The following is a 13269-nucleotide window of genomic DNA, read 5'->3' as shown; positions in this document are numbered from 1 at the left end:
TTTATGAGTAATGTTACTGTCTTATGTTAATCGTTTAACTATTGTTTCACTTTGCATGTTTTGACTTCCAGAATAATTGAATTTATTAGGAATAATTGAATTGTTCAAATTGTCCACAATCGTTCATATGTTGGAAGTAGATATGAATGAAGATTGTCATGAATTAGTGTGTAGATTGTCTAAATGGTGTTAGACATAGCAAAGGGTTGCTGCAACGTTCATGAGTGCTTATGAACTGGTTTTGAGCATTGGAACAAACCCGCGCTTGCTGGAATCACTTTATGGAATACGATATAAAAGGTGATCGCAAGACGATAATATCGTATAGTCTTAAAACCTAGATATATGGTTTATTATTTGTTAATTGATTGTACATTGATAATGCGAAAATGCATCAGTAACTCGGTATTATAAAATGCATTGTTGTGTATAGTTGGTTAATGAATAAGTAAATGCATATAAGTCGAAGTTTATCTGTAACTTTTATCAAAAGGTAAAAGCGATATCTTGGCCACTCGATGATTTGATTTGACTTATGTGCCGGGCCCGGTCAGAACTGAATTGATGTGTTTGATTAAGTTCTATGTCGAATAAATCGGAGATCAAGAAATCAAATGCTAGACTAACCATTCCATAGGATTGTCAACATGATATCTAACAGAGGACTGTACAATCCCTTATCTAAAGGACAAGATTGATTAGATCAGAGTTTGATAGCATCTTTAAGAGCTACGATTGCAAACCGAATTGTACTTGTATAGTTACTAGACTTATCCAAGTGGGAGACTGTTGGAATAGTGTCTAAGGCTGCAACTATATTAGGCAAGTATTTGACCCGGTTGTGCATGGTCCTTTTGGGTTGCCTTCACCATAGCAACTTGATGGATGATTTGTTAAGAGAGAGTAAATATTATAAGGAATAATATATGGTTATTTGATTAATATAAGTCATAGATTAATTGGAATTAATTTGGTGACTTAAAGAGATTAATTAAATAAGAGGGTATGAACTGTCAATTGTTTGATAGTTACACTTTAGACTATAAATCCTTATCCAAGATAGGATGGACGATTTCTAGGGCTTGGATAAGCCAAAATCGTCCATAGGGTTATCAAGGAAAGGATATGGATTAACTTAAAGTCTAAGTTATCCAATTAGGGTTAAAGCTGCAATCCTTAAGGAGTCTACAAGTATAAATAGACCCTAAGGGTGAGGGAATTCGACACACCATCTAAAGTAGAGACACTCTGGCCAAATTCCTCCCCTCTCCTCTCTCCTAAATCATCTTTCTTGCTATTGGTGTTTGTAAGCCATTAGAGGAGTGACATTTGTGACTCTAGAAGCTCCAAGACAACAAGATCAACAAGGAATTCAAAGGTATGGTTCTAGATCTATTTCAATGTTGTTATTTAATCTAATTAGTCATTAGAAGTCTTGGATTCAAAGCATGTTTAATTAGAAAGCCTAGATCCGAGCATTAGGGTTTTGCATGCGCACATAGGAATGTTCTTATGGCTAAAACCCATCACTTGTAACATCCCATAAATCATGATAAAAAATTTCATTTTCAAATAAAAGAATCCATTGTTTTCAAAAAAACCCATAACAAAACCAATAAAATAAAATACAAATATCCCTAAGATCAATATATCATAATCCTAAAACATGTCATCAAAGGATGTGTATGATCATGTCTTTGCCTTGCCACGGTCATCTGAAGTACCCGAAACAATAAACTGAAACTGTAAGCCAAAGATTAGTGAGTTCCTACAAAGTGCCACCACACAACAAATAACATTTACAAGCATGCATGTTGGGTCCACTCAGTCATCAGACTGGAATACCCTCAAATCCACAACCATCGGGCTGGATCACCCCTGGTTTGTTGAATCATGCACATAGTTGTATAACCTCAACCCAAAACATACTATGTCGACATAAACAACAATTAGACACATAATTAACCACTAGGTAAATCAGGCAGATCTACAGATCACTACCACATAGCAACATCCTATATCCCATGGTACATATCTAACAAATCACTACAACATAGCGGCATTGTATATACTAGGATACATATCTAACAGATCACTACAACATAAAAATCCCCTATATACCGGGATACATAATGTCGTAGGCTGACATTGGTGCGTTCGACTCACAATATAATGAGGAAAATGTTCCTCATAGTCTGAAAAGATAGTTGAACATGACACTGCTCTGAATACCAGCTCTACTAGTCACCTATGCATCAAATAGTGACCACAAATTCAACTACAATTCAAAATACCCAAAGTACCCTTAGGTTAAACTTGGTCAAATCCTGATCCAAGTCAAAAGTCAAAGAAGTCAACCGAGTCAACTCATCTGAGTACGCCTATTGTACTCAGCTTGTATGCACGGCGTATTAGGTGTTTGACCAAAAGGCAGATTGTTGACCATGTACACGCATCGTACACTAGCGTACCCCAGCATACGTGCCAACCAACTTCACATTTTTTTCAGAGTTTAATCCCTTAACCCCTTTCATCTAAAATTTAGATCTGGTCCCAAAATAACCTCTTAAGTCATAAAGTCTCCAACTTTATGACTTTGCATGGCTAGGGAGTGCTCAATACTAAAAACCCTAACTTCTTAACTCATTACGACATTATAACCCATGTATAAAAGAAAACTAGTAACCAAGATTTCATTTTTATGACCTTAGACACTCAATACATTTGGGTCTATAGCATGTCATACTCAAGAACATCATTAATTGGGGACAAAAGCACATAATAACATCATACAAGATAGATCTAACCAAATAAGTATCTAGGTATAAACTTTATACCTTATAGAGATGTAGGTTGGTGCAAAACTTCTAGATCCAAGGTTCTTCCAAGCTTCCAAGATATTCTCCTTTCCTTCTCCTTCCTCTATGAAGAACACAACACACACTAATGGCTGAAGGATTCTTAAAAATGGATTAGGGTTAGCTATGATTGAATATGGAGGTGGAGGCTGAAGAATGAAGAGGTTTCAAAGAGATAAGGATGATTAAATAGGGTTCAAACCCAAAAATTTAGGGTTTGAACCTTGACCACGTATGCAATGCACGCCCAGCGTACGCATGCAGCCTCCACTTTTCATTAAAATTTCATTTGGGACCAAATTTGCAAACAATCAAGATATTATATATATATATATATATATATATATATATATATATATATATATATATATATATATATATATAGAGAGAGAGAGAGAGAGAGAGAGAGAAAGAGAGAGAGTTAGGTTCATATGAGACGGCCTAATTTTGTGAGACCGTAAGACGCATTTTTTATTTCTTTTAGTTAATTCAAATTTCGAAAATAATATTTAAAAAAAGAATTTTTGGATTTTTCCATTTATTTTGCATTTTAAAATTATTTTTTAGAATATGTACAGTGTAATATTCTATTAGAATATATTTAACGTATTTAAAAAAAACGAGATTTTTTTTATTTTTTTTATTTAATTCAAGTTCCGAAAATAATATTTAAAAAATGAATTTTTAGATTTTTCATTTATTTTGAATTTTAAAATTATTTTTTAGAATATATCAGTGTAATATTCTATTAGAATATTTCACGTATTTAAAAAAAAACATGATTTATTTATTTATTTTTATTTTTATTTTTATTTTTTTAGTTAATTCAAATTCCGAAAATAATATTTAAAAAAAGAATTTTTGGATTTTTCCATTTATTTTACATTTTAAAATTATTTTTAGATTTGATCTCAAAAAAATTAGAATAATCTCAAATGACCTAAACACACACACACACACACACACATATATATATATATATATATATATATATATATATATATATATATATATATATATATATATATATATATATAAAGCATTTTTAAGTAAAGTAAAATTACATCAAATAAATTCAAAATCCAAAAATCAAATAAGTGTACTTTGTAAAATATGTTAAATATATAATGCAATCAATAACATTAATCATATTATATGTATTAAATTATAATAGCACCATCAACAAAATATAGATTCTTCCAAAAATCATTTTGTAATAAAAAAATTTTAAGTTGAACGTTATGATGTGAAATTTATTTTCAAAGTACAACTCTTAAAAAGATAAAAACTAAAAGGATTATAACGTTAAAATAATAGTTTGGATAGTAATAAAAATAATAATAATAGAATCCATAAAATCCTCATACTTTGTATTCAATAATTAAATATCTATTTTTAACCACATTAATGTAGTTAAAATTTATTAATTGCATTCAAGTTCTATTTTAATATTCCAACTTTTCAACTTCAATTAGATTTTATTTAGAATTAAACCACTAAAATTTTATGAGGTTTTTCATTCATGATAACTAATTGATACTTTTGAGAATTAATTAATTAAGATTAAAATATTTATATTATGTTTAGTAAATTAAATGAATAATATAATCATCTATTGTCTAGATCAAATATTACCCTAAAATCCTTTAGACCAATTATTAATAACTAAAGAGAAATTAATTATCCTTCTACTTTTTGTACATAATATCCTCCTACCAATTTTAGATGGTGATAATTGTCATTTAATTTGATTTATATATGAATGAAAAGTTAAATTTGTACACTTATCATCATCTTAAATAGATAAGAAGAATATTATAAACAAAAGGGAGAAGGATATTTTATGTGCATATACTATTTTGTGTGTGTGTGTGTGTATATATATATATATATATATATATATATATATATATAATATATATATATAAAAGATGACTATCTGTATGAATAGTGAACCTGTGTACTTTTTGGCAAGAATAGCCCATGAATATGTTGTTTCTGTTCTGTTTTTGTACCTTGGCATTTTATAGAAATATATACATTCTTTTATACACGTGTTGATGGGTTTATCAGGTTCCGATCCTTCCCACCGCGTCATTATCTTTTTGGCAAGAATAGCCCATGAATAGGCAGTGACTTTTTCAGATTTGAGCAAATTGACTGAGGGTTTGTAAGTTGACTAGATAACATGCGTAATAAGCATCAGAAAACCTACATATCTTTTAGTTCACCTTCTTCGCTATCTACTGCTGCTTCCTTTGATTCTCTTTTTAGGGATTTAGAAAGGCTAGTGAAAGTGGATTTACAAAATTCACAGGTAAGTATTGTTTGGTGCCCAATTTACACAAAGTATTAATCATCAAAGAAAGCTTCTTTTTTTTGTAGAATGGATTGGCAACTTCGGAGCAACAAAAGTCAGATGATAAGATGTTGATGTTGGTATATGATAAAAAGGTTCATTTAATTCTTCTTTTCAAGTCTTGAGTGCTATAATTTGGGTTCTGCTTTTGGTATCGATTTCAAGATCTAGTAACACTTATTTTGCCATGCCATAAGGATGAAGGGTATTTTAGGCGCATAAGTTTTTTTTCTTGCATTCTAAGATATTACCTTTTGGAAAAAAAGAAAATAAAAGTTGAATCTGTTTTCAAATGGTACCTCCGATACATATAAGAAATGGTCCCTCTCTGTGTATTGTTGCACGTTCTCCAGTGGTTGCCCAGTAAAGGCAACATACATCATGTAAATTTTCTTCAAAATAAAATAGAAAAAAGGTATAAATAATATTTATATTGATTATTAGAGAAACAGAAAACGAAAATTCAACTGGGAAAAGATAGATGTACAGACATGGCGAGACTGAACAACTTCATTGAATTGGCGTCTTACATCCTCAACATGACCCTGCAAGAAACAAACTAAGAATTGGACTTTTGTTTTTATTTATTTCATAAATATAATGAGGTTATTTTAGTCTCTTAACAAAAGAAAGAAAGAACAGAATTGGATTCCCACCCTCCTTTAGGAACATGGAATTTAAAGGATTCCAAAAAATGAATTCTGTCCACATTTGACATCTAAACAAACCTTGGAAAAGAATCTAAAAATTCCAATTCCACATGCATAAAGAACTAAAACAACATTTGTTCTTACAAATTACAAAAGAAAAAAAAAAGGAGGCATACCCCACATCCACTTTGTGGTTGATGTATCATAATACGGGCTTTTGGTATTTCATATCTCATGCCCTTTTCCCCACCAGCAAGAAGAAGTGCTCCGAAAATTATGATGGGGGCTTTTTGTTTGATTTGGCTGGAATTGGAATTTAATTCCATTCCAGTGTTGGTTCCAAGGGTAATACATATGTTATAGGGCTTGCCGTGTCTAAGGTACATTGATTTTATTTAGCATTTGTAAATTTAGTTTTATTTTTATTTTTATTGTTATTTATATTCATTTGTTTACAATTAATATATGCATTCTGCCGAGATAATAGTGCATCAAGATTTGGTGCATGATAGTTTTAGCACCGATTTTATTAAATTCAACACTTCAGCTTTTCTTATTTTTCATGTGGATTCTGATGACATACGCAGAAACCTGTTCCGTGTGATTTGTAAAATAACCTGATGAAGTGGAATCCAAGAAGAAGCAGACATCGGTGGCACCTATACGTCGACTGCTAAGGTGGTGCTTTTCTGGAAGAAGCCGAGCTGAAACAATCCCAAAGCAAAAAAGTAAAAAAAAAAAAAAAAAAAAACAAACACAGTGTGAAGTTCTCACCTGCAATTCTTCCTATGGGGTTCAACCTCATGCATATACCGGCTAATACATATTTTAATAACACATATCTCAGTTACATTTATTTTGTTCATTTAATGTTTCATTTTGGAAACACTTTATTATGAATAGTTATATGTGTATCTCGATACTTTGTATACCTTTCCTCTTAATGTTTGATATTGGAGGCATTTTATTTGATCCGTGTAATCCATCTCTCCACTTCCATCCCATCAACCAAAGGATAAACCCATGAAGTATATATTTCGATAAATAGCTTATCCAATAACAAAAAAATTATCCATGATGAAACAATATTATTACTCCATAATAATACTCAAACTATAAACAAATAGTTGATCAAATAACATTTACAAAGAACAAACAACAGACAAAATTGTCGTAACCGACCCCCGCAACCGCGGGGTTCCCCACCTAGTTTATATAAGAGTGGATGTTATTTTTTTCTTTACAAATATATAATACAAACTTGGATATTTAAGATAATAATTTCATAACTACACAATAAAATCATTACAAAAAGATGTTTGGAGATGCAATATATACAAACTTATAACCCTACTATTTCATAAATAATAATTGTCATATGTTTACAATTACTAGTCAATAACTTTTAACTCCAATAGAAAATCAATACAATTAATCACATTTATTTGTATCTTATTACAATAGCTTAATCATTGAAATACAGATTCTTTCAAAATCATTTTATAATGAAAAATTTGGAAGCTGAATGCCATGATGTGAAGAATTTATAAATTAGAACACTTAAAAAGATAGGAATTAAAAGAATTATGCCATTAAAATAAAAATCATGATAATGACAAAAAAAAAACAATAACAACAATAACATCCATAGAATCTCCATACATTTTTGTTCAATATTCACAACATTTTTCTTTTAGCTTGAAATGTACAATCTTTACCTAGAAAATTCATGTTGTTTCTATCTTCATTTTTCTTCCACAAAAGACCTTTCAAGATATGATACATCAAAATTGACGACAATTTTCTTATGGCTTTAAATATACAACATTGAGATAATTCTTCATCTTCTATAAGTACCATAAACTTTTGTATTGGCTCCTATATATAACAAACATCTTATAGAATTTAAAGAAAGTATAATGAAAAAAGATTTGGAAGAAGAAAGTAAACTTATTTGAAACTTCTTCATTCTCATGAATAGATAATGAAAACGAAAAAAGAAGATAAAGCAAAATTAAAAGAGAAGAGAAGCGAATGTTTCTTATATAGACAAAATATTTCAATTAAAATTTTTAAGTAGCATTTCGTGGAGTGTTTACGAGTTTAAAATAAATATGGTTTAAAAAAATGACCTAAAACCATATTCATTTGAATGGTCTCCTTTATATATATATATATATATAGAGAGAGAGGGAGAGGGAGAGGGAGAGGGAGAGAGAGAGAGAGAGAGAGAGAGAGAGAGAATTTGATATTACAATTTAGCAATTAAATTACTAACTATTTGATCATTTGTTCTTTTAACTTTTATTGACATTTTCATTTAAGGTTTCTATTTAACTCGTATTTAAATTAAAAACTTATTTGTATTATATTAATAGTTCAAAAACTTTGTTATATTAGAACGATAATATTTTATATAAAACAACATATTTAAACTAATAAATTAACTATTTTATCATAAAAGATAAATACTTATATTTTAAAAAATAGTTTAATAAAGAAGTCTAATTCATTAAAAACATAAATTAATATGGTATAATATAATTGATTTATTTATGAAACAAAATAAAAGAAAAATAAATACAACTTCTATATTTTTTCTTTTCTTTAAAAACAATACATACATGAAATATATATATATATATATATATATATATATATATATATATATATATATATATATATATATATATATATATATATATATATATATATATATGAATGATGCAATAAAAGAAATGATCAAACTCTAAATAGATTAATCTTGATACATTCCAACTCTAAACTACCAAACAAAAAACACAAGACATTATAAAATTAAAAGCATATGTATCTTCAATAATTATAATAAAGAAATCTAAATAGATTCATATTTTTTTGCTTTAAATATATAACCATGAATAATTTATTGAATACTAAGTGTGAGATCCATGTATTACATGGGTTTAATTAAAAAAAATAAATATAAAATTTTAACAATTTGAAAAGTTTGAATTTATAAGAAAAATGAAAAAAATTGAATTATTAAAATTAATAAGATTTTAATGTATTGAATACATTACATATATAAACTTTTTCTAATAAATACTTTACATATATATTACCTTACACATTAAATGTGGAATTTTAATTTAATAAAATAAAAAATACAATAAAATGACAAGTGGAAAATAGAAATTTTAAAAAATTCTAGAAAATGCCATGTGTCCAAATGAATGAGAAGAGGACATGTGGCAAAAAAAACCTTCATTTATTATAGGAGATATAAAGAAAGTAGAATAAAAAAGATTTGATTATAAACTAAATTGAGAAAATCACCTAAATAGCTTTTAGGTTTTCAAAACCTTGATTATCATATCCATCTTTTCTTTTCTACGACATATTTTATCATTCACATCATTATTTCATTGTAAGTACTAAGCATGAAATAATATTCTTATATATGCAGACATTTCAATTACCAAAATAGTTAATTAGCATAACTCAAAAGATTAGGAGTTTTAAATGAATATAGTTCAACATATATGATTTATTTTGAATCATATTTATTTGGATGACATCCTTTATAAGAGTTGAAAAGATATAAAAAAAACAAAAGAAAATTATATACCATTTTCTAGTAGGTTATTAAATGATAACAAAACTATGAAAATGGTCCCTGTGGTATGTATTTTTTCTGAGTAAAGTCCAAACCACTAAACTTTTTGATTGATGGTCCTTTTCAGCAAGTTTGCTTGCATTTTTGGTCCCTCCCCAAATGAAAAAGACTATTATACCCTTAGTGTATTTATTTTTATGTTTCTTTCTTTTTCTTAAATATTTTATTATTATTAACTATACAAAGGGTCCACATACCCCCCCCCCCCACACACACACACTCTCTCTCCCCCCCCCCTTATCTCTCCATCTAATCATCTTGTTCCTAAGAAAACACACATAATTATTTCTTAAATTAAAATTAATAACATATACGTGTAACACATATATGTATAGGAGGTGGAGAAAGGTACAAGAATATGAAATAAATCCAATTAATAAAGAAGAAAGATAGAAAGGAATAACTTATGCCTCTACAATTTTCACACACACACACATACACACTCGAAAATTCGAACTCAAAGAAGATGAATAGGATGGAAAATTGGACCTATCTACATCCTAGATCCTCTTATTGAAGCATGATAAACGAAAAAAGATCCAAAAGGAACTCAAACCTAGATTCAGACCCAAATCTTTTTGGAGTGTGAATGTCATCGGATAAGTAATCGAGTTTTTGCATATACGAATATTCAACAAATTCAAGTTCCACTACTTCAACAATTGCACAATTTATAATTTCCATACGCGACTACATAAACGAGAAGCAAATTCAGAATTTATATCACTATATTTGAATTACTAATACTACAAAAAAGTATTTGTAACATCCCAAAAATTCATGACCAAAAATTCCATTTTAAACCATTAAATAAAAACATAAATATCAAACCATTACATCAAAACATGAGTAAAATTATTTCAAAACATTATCATCAGAGTTTCCAAATCAAAACATAAGAGTAAACATCTTAGGCTAAACATCATGGTGTGTGCAATACAGTCATACTGAGCTCTTCCCTTTGCAATTGGAAGTACCTGAAACCAAAACTAAAAACCGTAAGCATGAAGCTTAATGAGTTACCCATACTACCACATACCATACACATAATAACATATATTGGGCCCTCACCCCCTTCATCAGGCCTCGCCCGACATCAGACCCCGCTTGGCATAAAGCCTAGTTCGGTATACAGATTATTTTTATCCTATGCCCTGATTATCACTGGGCCTCGCCCGCTATACATATACAATTAAAATCATATAATCATGCTTGCACTTAAAGAAAACATACGAGGTACTATCAGTTCCAGTCCTAAGGCCTAGCCTATCATGAGCCCCACCCTTACTCTGCTAACTATGAGATATGGAACCCCGTCCAGATTCAGCTAGTGGTAAGATACAAGACTCTGCCTACACTCACTTCCCTAACCAAGCAAATACAAGTATCATACAGACAACAAGTATAACTAAACATGCATACATTCATCAAGTACCACCCGATATCGAACCGTTGTCCAGAAACATACATATAAGCATTCTTCGGGCACCACCTGACATCGAACAGTAGTCTGGAAACATACATATAAGCATTCCTCGGGCCCCACCCGACATCGGACCGTAATCCGGAAAGCATACAAACATTCATCGAGGACCGCCCGACATCGGACCCTAGTCCAGAAAACATACAATCATAAATATGGGCCGACATCGGTGCCTTTGACCCGTTTAAACAGGAGGAAACTCACCTCAAATGCTAAATCTCACTGCATGAAATCCTTAGCTGCTGCCCTGATAATTCCTCGAGCTATCAGTACCAAAATATCACCTAATTAGCAAATGGTCCAAACCATGATCTATAATCCATACATGGGGTTAAAATGACCATTTTACCCCTTTACCAACAAGATTCATAACTAAGGCCCAAATCCACACACAAAGGCCCAATTACTAGTTAGCCTTCCCAAGCCCACTAGTGAACCACTAATGGCCTAATTTTCTAAATTGGGCCCAACCCCTCTAATGGGCCTTACCTTTGAGCCTAAACATATTCTTAGCCTAAAATATCTGATTTCTAATGGCCCATAAAGGCCCATAGTAGCAAAGTCCAATAATTGGCCCAAACTGACTGAGTACACAGGGCATACTCAGATGTACGCAGCGCGTACTAGGTTTGTGACTTGTACATTGCGCGTACCAAGTTGTATGCCCATCGTACTCCCCTATTAAACTCTTTTGCTATTAATCACTTAATGCTTCAAACCAAGGGACCAAATCACATATTTGAGCTCTACTTAACATCTAAACACATAAAGTCACCAACTTGGCGACTTTACACGACCCAAATGAACCCAAACTAAAAGTATAGCAATCTATTTCCATGAAAATGACCTTAACTCATGCATGAACACATCACCTTCAAGATGGCAACTTGCTGTCTTGGGGACTCAAATACCACCAAGGGTGGCAACCCTAGGCCTAGGAAACGGATTTGAACCATAAATTTTCATCCTTGGGACAAAAAGGTCCAAAAATGCATACTTCAAGAGATCTAAGAAAATAAACACCAAGTTCAAAGCTTTATACCTTATGTAAATGCCAAATGTTGATAAGGTTCAGGATCTATAAGCCTTTGATCCTTTTATGATTAAGCTCAAAAAACATCAACAAGGTATTAGAGTTTCATAGTAGCTGGTTTAGGGTGAAAGGGAGGCAGGTCTTTGAGGCATAATGTTCCTTATATAGTGCCAAACCCTAAAATTTAGGGTTTTGGTCTTAATGCAGTATGCCCCCTGTACCTCTTCAGTACGCCCAACGTACTCACAAACCACATGCGACCATGCAGCCTTCTACACCCCATGTTCTCAATGAGTATGCCCCACGTACTCATGGAACCCTCAAAACCCTAAACTTAGTTTGGTTGTAAATTCTTCGTTCTAAGTCCATTTCCGAAGAACTTTATGTTGGATTAGGTGTCTAAACCCATAACAATAATTGGTATGTACTTGACCCGAGAGTAGCATGGTCCATTTGGGTTGCCTTCACTAGAGCAATTTGATAGGATGGACTTTTGAGAAGAGGCTATTTATGATTTATTAATATATTATAAGTTCTAATATATTAATATGAAATCATGTTATTTAATTAGTATTGATCAAGAATTAATTTGGGTTTAATTTAGTGATCAAAAGAGACTAATTAAATTAACGGGGACTAATTATGTAAATCAATGATATATATATATATATATATATATATATATATATATATATATATATATATATATATATATATAGTTTGGGCTAAGTTTATGTAAGTATTCATGAAGAGTTAGCCCACATGAAATATATAGATCATAACCCAAGTATATGGGTTAGGGTTTACCTATGAATCTTGGATTGACACCCCTTTGGTCTAAAATTGGTTGAACATGTATTCTTAGATAAGCATAGCTGAATTTTAGTGCTCCATATTCTCTCTCAAAAGTCCTCCATTTGTTCATGGTGTTTGTGAACCATTTTAGGCATCACATTTGAGGTGCTAAGTTCTTAAAGGCTAAAACTACATGCTACAACAAAGAGGTAATTCTATAACTAAATTCTATGTTGTTTATGTCAATTGTATGCTAGTTGTAGGCTTCATGCTTTGGAAACAATATTGCATGTATAATTAGAGAAAACATAAATCCAAAGCATTTAGGGTTGTATGTGCACCATAGGATGTTGTAGTATATAAAACCCAACAGTGGTATTAGAGCCTAGGATTGTTTTCTGTTATATTTGATGCTTGTTAATTTTCAAAGTTG

At 30.7% G+C, this 13269-nt stretch overlaps 1 long non-coding RNA gene across 1 annotated transcript; it reads right to left on the bottom strand.

Moving 5' to 3' along the window:
• Positions 1 to 5529: 5529 nt before the first annotated feature.
• Positions 5530 to 6136, bottom strand: LOC145008347 (uncharacterized). The gene is made up of 3 exons (XR_013663367.1): positions 6044 to 6136; positions 5709 to 5762; positions 5530 to 5609 (listed from the first exon to the last, which is right to left on the bottom strand). It is a non-coding gene; the product is annotated as an uncharacterized LOC145008347 (long non-coding RNA).
• Between the last annotated feature and the right edge of the window lie 7133 nt (positions 6137 to 13269).

Source organism: Lactuca saligna, chromosome 8 (assembly GCF_052625555.1).
Source record: "Lactuca saligna cultivar CGN05327 chromosome 8, ASM5262555v1, whole genome shotgun sequence".
Taxonomy (NCBI): Eukaryota; Viridiplantae; Streptophyta; class Magnoliopsida; order Asterales; family Asteraceae; genus Lactuca; species Lactuca saligna.
This window is presented reverse-complemented; position numbering and strand designations above follow the sequence as displayed.